We start from the raw sequence: 9,653 nt of genomic DNA, 5'->3' as shown, positions 1-9,653 counted from the left end.
TGAGATTGTTTTCTCGTGACACATTGTACTTCAAGTTAGTGGTAAATTTTGGTCGATACAGTCTGTGTTTTTTTTGAAAAATACCAAAATATCGTAAAAAAATGGAAAATTTAGCAATTTTCAAAATGTTAAATTTTCTGCTTGTGAGACAAATAATCTTACCACTCAAAATAGTTAATAACTAACATAGACCATATGTATACTTTATGTTGCCATCATTATTTCAACCTCCTTTTCATTTTTTTGGACACTAGGAGGCTTAAAATATGAATAGCAAATTCTCACATTTTCAAGAAAATTTCAAACTCTGATTTTTTTAGGGACCAGGTCAGTTTTGATGTGACTTTGAGGGACTTGTATGTGAGACACCCCCATAAATGATGCCATTTCAAAAACTGCACCCCTCACAGTATTCAAAACAGCATTTTGGAAGTTTGTTAACCCTTTAGGTGTTTCACAGGAATTAAAACAAAGTGTAGGTGAAATTTCAAAATTTCTTTTTTTTTGCAGATTTGCAATTTTAATACATTTTTCTAAGGAACACAGTACATTTTACTAGAGAAATGTGACTAAAAATTGATTCCCCCAATTCTTTGGTTTTCATAAATATCCTATATGTGGCCCTAGTGTGCACGGTGACCAAACCACAGGCTTCATAATAGAAGGAGCACCTACTTGATTTTGGAGCCTCCTTTTTATGAGATTATTTTTTAGGCACCATGTAGGTTTCTAGGCACCATAAGATGCTAAAAGTTAGGAACCCCCCCACAAGTGACCCCATTTTGCAAACTACACCCCTCAGGGAATTCATCTAGGGGTATAGAGTACATTTCAAACCCCCAGGGGTTTCACCAATTGTGGTACAACTGGGCAGTGAAAATGAAAAAAATTAATTTTTCATTTTCACAGCTCAGTTGTATCAAAATTGGTGAAACCTCGGGGGGTTTGAAATGTACTCTATACCCCTAGATGAATTCCCTGAGGGGTGTAGTTTGCAAAATGGGGTCACTTGTGGGGGGGTTCCACTGTATGGGTGTTTCGGGGGTCATTCAACCAGAATCTGTGCTGCAAAATCCAAAAATCACTCCTTCCCTTCTGAGTCCTGCCATGCACCCAACTGGTATTTTTTGGTCACATGTGAGGCATTGCCGTACCCGGGAGAAATTGGGGCACAGATTTTGGGGTGCTTTGTCTCCTTCATTCCTTGTGAAAATGAAAAATTTTGAGCCAGATCTGCATTTTTGTGTAAAAAAATTTAATTTTTTACACAAAAATGCAGTTCTGGCTCAAAATTTTTAATTTTCACAAGGAATGAAGGAGACAAAGCACCCCAAAATCTGTGCCCCAATTTCTCCCGAGTACGGCAATGCCTCACATGTGACCAAAAATTACCAGTTGGGTGCATGGCAGGACTCAGAAGGGAAGGAGTGATTTTTGGTGGTGGAATGAATGGTGGGTGCTATGTCGCATTAGCAAGACCCCCGAAGCACCAATACAGTGGAACCCCCCCACAAGTGACCCCATTTTGGTCACCAGCTTTGGGAGGGGGGCTGGCGCTGCGGCTGGCGGGGGGGTGGGAGGGGTGCTGGCGCTGCGGCAGCCGGGTGGGTGGGAGGGAGGGGGGCTGCCGGGTGGGAGGGGGGGGGGGGCTGGCGATCGTTGGTGATCGGTGCGGTATACACACACACACACATATATATATATATATATATATATATGTGTGTGTATATATATATATATATATACAGATAGCGCAGGCCTTATGCTTGCTGGCGAATCGCCAGCAGCATGCTGCTGGCGATCCGCCAGCAACACGGCGCGCCATCTGACTGAGACGCGCGTGCGTCCCCCACGCACGCGCGTCTCAGTATCCGGGCGGCCGGGCGGCGAGGCGGACACAATACTGTCCGCCTCCCGCTCGAGGGGGGCTGGGGGGACCCGAGGAGGCTGTGGGGGGGTGCGGGCGCCCGGTGTGGGCACCGGGCGACCGAGGGCAGCACCGTCGGAAGGGGACGCGCGCGCACCTCGTGCGCGCGCGTCCCCTTCCGACACACAGATGGCGCGGGAGCAGGGAATGGCGATGGCGACGCCATCGCCATCCCCTGCAAAGATGAGCCCGGCCCCATCTGTATATATACATATATATATACACACACATATATATATATTATAAGGGCACGGTAGTGCCCTTATATTAAGGCTGAATCCAACGAACGGATTTTTCCCATAGGGAACTTTTCGGATGGGGGCATGGTGTTTGAGGGACTGCACCTCAAAAGTGACTGGGTGTACTGAGCTGAAATTTGGCATGTACGCGTAGAATCGTCAACCGGTGCTGCATGCCAAATTTCAGGGCGAAATATTAAAAAATGAGCAATTGGGAGCGATCTAAACTTCCAACTGCCAGTTTTTTTCTGAGACTTCAGAAATGACACTTTGTCACCCATGTTAGTCTATGAGGGTTTTTTTGGGAAGGCATAACTCGGGGTAGGGGAACAATTGAGACTTGGGATTTGTTTTATTAGGTAGATATTGTCCCAGTGGAGTGCCTTTTGGGGTTGAGGATTTTCAGATAGGTACAGTTTTTTTATAATTTAGTGAAACATGCCCCATTATAGAGATAGGAGCTCCAACTTGTTGCGCATGCGCAGTCCCGCCACTAGGGGGAGTCCTCAGATTGGCTTCACTTCAGTGTACCAAGATGGCCGACGGTGAAGCTAGTGTGAAGTGCTGCGGCCAGAGCCTCCTGCAGGTCCCTTCCATAAACTTCTGCCTGGCCAGCGTTGAGGTACTGGGTGGGGGGAGAGTGAGTGGGGGGCGCTGGCAGCTTATTCATGGGGTGAGTGAGTGGGGGGCGCTGGGAGCGAGGGGGAGTGTGGCTGTCTGTCCTGCTGCTGACATCCATGCGCTGCAGCCTCAGTGTGCACGCCTCGTTATTAATACTAAACTATCTCTGTATGTATGCTCTCCCTGTCCTGTCACCCTGCAGCAGAGAGTGACAGTGTGATTTCAGCTGCAGGGTGACAGGACAGGGAGAGCGTACATACAGAGATCTTCAGTGCAGACACTCACAGCGTATTGTTCAATTGTTGTATTAATCTAGCCAGCAGCTGCTGCTGCCTCCAGAAGCACCCGGTGTATGTAGCAAGTCCTCTTGTGGCCACCCCACCCCACCCCACGGTGAGTGCCTGCCCCACCCCACCCCATTCTGAGTGTCTGCCGTAGTAGATCTCTGTATGTCCACTCTCCCTGTCCTGTCACCCTGCAGCAGAGAGCGGCTGTGTGCTTTCAGCTGCAGGGTGACAGGACAGGGAGAGCGTACATACAGAGATCCATACATACCTCCCAACTTTTAAGTCCTTAGAAGAGGGACACAGGCCGTAAAATAGGGGGCGTGGCTACCTGAAAGGGGGCGTGCCCTATATTCACGTCTGCCTGCAAGACAACGCCCCCATTTTGACGCTGTGGGGGTTGGGATGGCCATCATTGCCATTGCCATCGATGGTTGCCATCGATGGCAATTCTGCAACTGACCATCGATAGTCCTAAACTATGCAATGGATGACCATCGATATTTTTACATATCGATGGTCATCCATTGTGTTTGATTGGCATGTGGGCCAATCAAAACACGGAGGCGGAGCTTCATGGGTGTCAGGGGCGGAGCTAAGCTCAGTGTCCTGGCACTATGAAAAAAAAAAAAGCAAAACATTGTTTTGCTGTTCCATTGATGGTACTCTGCCCCCCCCCCCAGTGCCCCCATGTGTACGCTGCCACCCCCCAGTGCCCCCATGTGTACGCTGTCCCCCCAGTGCCCCTTCGTGTGTACCCAGTCCTCCCCAGTGCCCCCCGTGTGTACGCTGTCCTCCCCAGTGCCCCCCATGTGTACGCTGTCCTCCCCAGTGCCTCCCATGTGTACGCTGTGCCCCCCGTGTGTACGCTGCCCCCCCAGTGCCCCCCGTATGTACGCTGTGCTCCCCCCGTGTGTACGCTGTGCTCCCCCCGTGTGTACGCTGTCCCACCCCCAGTGCCCCCCGTGTGTACGCTGTCCCACCCCCAGTGCCCCCCATGTGTACGCTGCCCCCCCCAGTGCCCCCGTGTGTACGCTGTGCTCCCCGTATGTACGCTGTGCTCCCCCGTGTGTACGCTATGCTCCCCGTATGTACGCTGTGCTCCCCCGTATGTACGCTGTGCTCCCCCGTGTGTACGCTATGCTCCCCGTATGTACGCTGTGCTCCCCCGTGTGTACGCTGTGCTCCCCCGTGTGTACGCTGTGCTTCCCCCCGTGTGTACGCTGTGCTTCCCCCCGTGTGTACGCTGTGCTTCCCCCCGTGTGTACGCTGTGCTTCCCCCCGTGTGTACGATGTGCTTCCCACCCCGTGTGTACGCTGTGCTCCCCCCGTGTGTACGCTGTGCCCCCCCAGTGCCCCCCGTGTGTACGCTGTCCCGCCCCCATGTGTACGCTGCCCCCCGTGTGTACGCATTGTTATTGTTATTATATTTCCTGCACAGACTCTGTCCTCCCCATGCTGCCGCCGGGACTCGTCGGGACCAGGATAAGGGTCTTCCACAGCCTGCGGCCTAACAATCTGGTGAAGCACCGGCCTTGAGTTGCCTCCGCCACCCGGAAGACAGAAAGCAGCCACCCGGGCCATCAGAGGAGCAGCTGCACCCAGGTAAATCCATCCACCCACTGTCCCTGTGTGTACCCTGTCCCCCATCCCCACCATACCTGTGTGTACCCTGTCCCCCCAACTGTCCCCCACACCAGAATCCCTGTGCATACCCTGTCCCCCCCACTGTCCCTGCATGTACCCTGCCCCCCCAGTGCCCGCCGTGTGTACGCTGCCCCCCCAGTGCCCGCTGCCCCCCAGTGCCCCCGTGTGTATGCTGCCCCCCTACAGTGCCCAGAGCCCCCTGTGTGTATGCTGTCCCCCCCCCCGTGTCGCGGTGTGTACGTTGTCCCCCCCACCCCAGTGCCCCCGTGTGTACGCTGCCCCCCCAGTGCCCCCATGTGTACGCTGCCCCCCCAGTGTCCCTATGTGTACGCTGTCCCCCCCAGTGCCCCGTGTGTATGCTGTTGTCCCCCCAGTGCCCCCGTGTGTATGCTGTGCCCCCCCATTTGTCTACGCTGTGCCCCCCGTGTGTATGCTGTCCCCCCCAGTCCCCCCTGTGTGTACGCTGCCCCCCCAGTGCCGCCGTGTGTACGCTGTCCCCCAGTGCCCCCCCATGTGTACGCTGTGCCCCCCGTGTGTACGCTGTCCCCTTCAGTGCCCCCCGTGTGTACACTGTCCCCCCTGTCCCTGTATGTACCCTGTTCCCCCCCAGTGCCTGCCGTGTGTACGCTGTCCCCCCCCCAGTGCCCACCAATTGTATGCTGCCCCCCCCATTGCCCCCGTGTGTATGCTGTCCCCCCACAGTGCCCCCCCCGTGTATGCTGTCCCCCCCAGTGCCCCCATGTGTATGCTGTTGTCCCCCCAGTGCCCCGTGTGTACGCTGTGCCCCCCCATTTGTGTACACTGTCCCCCCCAGTGCTACCCGTGTGTACGCCGTCCCCCCAGTGCCCCCCGTGTGTACGCTGTCCCCTTCAGTGCCCCCCGTGTGTACGCTGTGTCCCGATGTCCCTGTATGTACCCTGTCACCCCCCCCAGTGCCCGCCGTGTGTATGCTGTTCCCCCCACTGCCCGCCGTTTGTATGCTTCCCCCCCAGTGCCTGTATGTACCCTGTCACCCCCCCAGTGCCCCCCCGTGTGTACGCTGTCCCCCCAGTGCCCCCCCGTGTGTTCGCTGTCCCCCCCAGTGCCCCCGTGTGTACACTGCCCCCCCCCAGTGCACCCGTGTGTACGCTGTCCCCACCAGTGCCCCCCCATGTGAACTCTGCCCCCCCAGGTGTACGCTGTCCCCCCCAGTGCCCCCGCGTGTACGCTGTCCCCCCCAGTGCCCCCACGTGTACGCTGTCCCCCCCCCCAGTGCCCCCGCGTGTACGCTGTCCCCCCAGTGCCCCCGCGTGTACGCTGTCCCCCCCAGTGCTTCCCGTGTGTGTGTACGCTGTCCTCCCCCAGTGCCCCCGTGTTTACCCTGTGCCCCCCGTGTGTACGCTGTCTCCCCCCAGTGACCCCCGTGTGTACGCTGTCTCCCCCCAGTGCCCCCCCCCGTGTACACTGTCCCCCCAGTGCCCCCCGCGTGTATGCTGTTGCCCCTGTGTGTGTATGCTGTCTCCCCACCAGTGTGTACGCTGCCCCCCCAGTGTCCCCCGTGTGTACGCTGTCCCCCTCCCAGTGCCCCCCGTGTGTACGCTGTCCCCCTCCCAGTGCCCCCCGTGTGTACGCTGTCCCCCTCCCAGTGCCCCCCGTGTGTACGTTGTCCCCCTCCAGTGCCCACCGTGTGTACGCTGTGCCCCCCCCCGTGTATACGCTGTGTACCCCACCGGTGCCCCCATATGTAGGCTGTCGTCCCCCACTGTCGTGTATGCTGTGCCCCCCCATTTGTGTACGCTGTCCCCCCAGTGCCCCCCGTGTGTACGCTGTCCCCCCTAGTGCCCCCCATGTTTACGCTGTCCCCCCATTGCCCCTGTGTGTATGCTGTCCCCCCACAGTGCCCCCCGTGTGTATGCTGTCCCCCCCAGTGCCCCCATGTGTATGCTGTTGTCCCCCCAGTGCCCCGTGTGTACGCTGTGCCCCCCCATTTGTGTACGCTGTCCCCCCCCAGTTCCCCCCGTGTGTACGCTGTCCCCCCAGTGCCCCCCCCCGTGTGTTCGCTGTCCCCCCCAGTGCCCCCGTGTGTACGCTGTCCCCCCAGTTCCCCCCCATGTGTACGCTGTGTCCCCCGTGTGTACGCTGTCCCCTTCAGTGCCCCCCATGTGTACGCTGTCTCGATGTCCCTGTATGTACCCTGTCACCCCCCCCAGTGCCCGCTGTGTGTATGCTGTCCCCCCCAGTGCCCGCCGTTTGTACGCTGTCCCCCTCCCAGTGCCCCCCATGTGTACTCTGTCCACCACTGTACTGCAGCTGCACCCAGGTAAATCCGTCCCCCCACTGTCCCTGTGTTTACCCTGTCCCCCACCCCACTATCCCTGTGTGTCCTGACCCCCACCCCACTATCCCTGTGTGTGCCCTGTCCCCCCACTGTCCCTGTATGTACCCTGTCCCCCCAGTGCCCCGTGTGTACACTGCCCCCCCCCAGTGCACCCGTGTGTACGATGTCCCCACCAGTGCCCCCCCATGTGAACGCTGCCCCCCCCCAGTGCCCCCGCGTGTGCGCTGTCCCCCCCCCAGTGCCCCCGCGTGTGCGCTGTCCCCCCCCAGTGCCCCCGCGTGTGCGCTGTCCCCCCCCAGTGCCCCCGCGTGTGCGCTGTCCCCCCCCAGTGCCCCCGCGTGTGCGCTGTCCCCCCCCAGTGCCCCCGCGTGTGCGCTGTCCCCCCCCCAGTGCCCCCGCGTGTGCGCTGTCCCCCCCAGTGCCCCCGCGTGTACGCTGTCCCCCCCAGTGCCCCCGCGTGTACGCTGTCCCCCCCAGTGCCCCCGCGTGTACGCTGTCCCCCCCAGTGCCCCCGCGTGTACGCTGTCCCCCCCAGTGCCCCCGCGTGTACGCTGTCCCCCCCAGTGCCCCCCGCGTGTACGCTGTCCCCCCCAGTGGCCCCCGCGTGTACGCTGTCCCCCCCAGTGCCCCCCGCGTGTACGCTGTCCCCCCCAGTGCCCCCCGCGTGTACGCTGTCCCCCCCAGTGCCCCCCGCGTGTACGCTGTCCCCCCAGCGCCCCCCGCGTGTACGCTGTCCCCCCCAGTGCCCCCCGCGTGTACGCTGTCCCCCCCAGTGCCCCCCGCGTGTACGCTGTCCCCCCCAGTGCCCCCGCGTGTACGCTGTCCCCCCCCAGTGCCCCCGCGTGTACGCTGTCCCCCCCAGTGCCCCCGCGTGTACGCTGTCCCCCCCAGTGCCCCCGCGTGTACGCTGTCCCCCCCAGTGCCCCCGCGTCCCCCCCAGTGCCCCCGCGTGTACGCTGTCCCCCCCAGTGCTTCCCGTGTGTGTGTACTCTGTCCTCCCCCAGTGCACCCGTGTTTACCCTATGCCCCCCGTGTGTACGCTGTCTCCCCCCAGTGCCCCCCGTGTGTATGCTGTTGCCCCTGTGTGTGTGTATGCTGTCTCCCCACCAGTGTGTACGCTGTCCCCCATGTGTATGCTGTCCCCCTCCCAGTGCCCCCCGTGTGTACGCTGTCCCCCTCCCAGTGCCCCCCGTGTGTACGCTGTCCCCCTTCCAGTGCCCCCCGTGTGTACGCTGTCCCCCTCCAGTGCCCCCCCGTGTGTACGCTGTGCCCCCCCCCGTGTATATGCTGTGTCCCCCACCGGTGCCCCCATATGTACGCTGTCGTCCCCCACAGTGCCCCGTGTATGCTGTGCCCCCCCGTGTGTACGCTGTCCCCCCTAGTGCCCCCCATGTTTACGCTGTCCCCCCCGTGTGTACGCTGTCCCCCAGTGCCCCCCCATGTGTACGCTGTCCCCCAGTGCCCCTCCATGTGTACGCTGTCCCCCATTACCCCCGTGTGTACGCTGCCCCCCTCCCCCAGTGCCCCCCGTGTGTATGCTGACCCCCCCAGTGCCCCTGTGTGTACTCTGTCCCCCCAGTGCCCCCGTGTGTACCCTGTGCCCCATGTGTACGCTGTCTCCCCCCAGTGCCCCCCTGTGTGTATGCTGCCCCCCGTGTGTATGCTGCCCCCCAGTGCCCCCGAGTGTACGCTGTGCCCCCGTGTGTACGCTGCCTCCCCCAGTGACCCCCGTGTATACGCTGTTCCCCCAGTGCCCCCCGTGTGCATGCAGCCCCCCAGTGCCCCCCGTGTGTACGCTGTCCCCCCAGTGCCCCCCGTGTGTACGCTGTGCCCCCGTGTGTACAATTTCTCCCCCCAGTGCCCCCCGTGTGATCGCTGTCCCGCCTAGTTACCCACCATGTGTACACTGTCCCCCCCCAGTGTCTCCGTGTGTATGCTGTTGCCCCTGTGTGATTATGCTGTCCCTCGCCCAGTGCCCCCGTGTGTCTACGCTGTGCCCCCTGTGTGTATGCTGCCCCCCCGTGCCACCCATGTGTACGCTGTCCGCCCCCCAGTGCCCCCGTGTGTGTATGCTGTCCCCTCAGTGCCCCCCGTATATGTACGCTGCTCCCCCGTATGTGTACGCTGCCCCCCCCCAGTGCTTCCCGTGTGTGTGTACGCTGTCCCCCTGGCATCCTACATTCTCTACCATCCAGCCAGGGGACATGGCCGCCCGCCCGCCAGCCAGCAGCTCCTATCCCCGGCATCTTACATCCCCTACCATCCAGGCCGGGGACGTGCTTGCCTGGCCGCCCGCCTGCAGCTCCTAAAGCTGAGCCCTTTATTATTATTGTTAATATTATTATTATTATATTTCCTGCCCAGACTCTGTCCTCCCCATGCTGCCGCCGGGACCAGGTTCAGGCGCTTCCACAGCCTGCGGCCTAACAATCTGGTGAAGCTCCGGCCTTGAGTTGCCTCCGCCTCCCGGAAGACAGAAAGCAGCCACCCGGGCCATCAGTGGAACAGCTGCACCCAGGTAAATCCATCCCCCCACTATCCCTGTGTGTGCCCTGTCCCCCATCCCCACTATCCCTGTGTGTACCCTGTCCCCCACACCACTATACCTGTGCATACCC

At 59.9% G+C, this 9,653-nt stretch overlaps 1 long non-coding RNA gene across 1 annotated transcript; it reads left to right on the top strand.

Annotated features, from left to right (window-relative positions):
- The first annotated feature begins 2,762 nt into the window (after nucleotides 1–2,762).
- Nucleotides 2,763–9,653, top strand: LOC146062580 (uncharacterized). The gene is made up of 3 exons (XR_014471405.1): nucleotides 2,763–2,788; nucleotides 4,513–4,676; nucleotides 9,400–9,653. It is a non-coding gene; the product is annotated as an uncharacterized LOC146062580 (long non-coding RNA).

Source organism: Crinia signifera, chromosome 3 (assembly GCF_055691185.1).
Source record: "Crinia signifera chromosome 3, ASM5569118v1, whole genome shotgun sequence".
In the NCBI taxonomy this organism is placed as follows: Eukaryota; Metazoa; Chordata; class Amphibia; order Anura; family Myobatrachidae; genus Crinia; species Crinia signifera.
The sequence above is the reverse complement of the archived record's forward strand: the minus strand, read 5'-3'. Positions and strand labels throughout refer to the sequence as shown.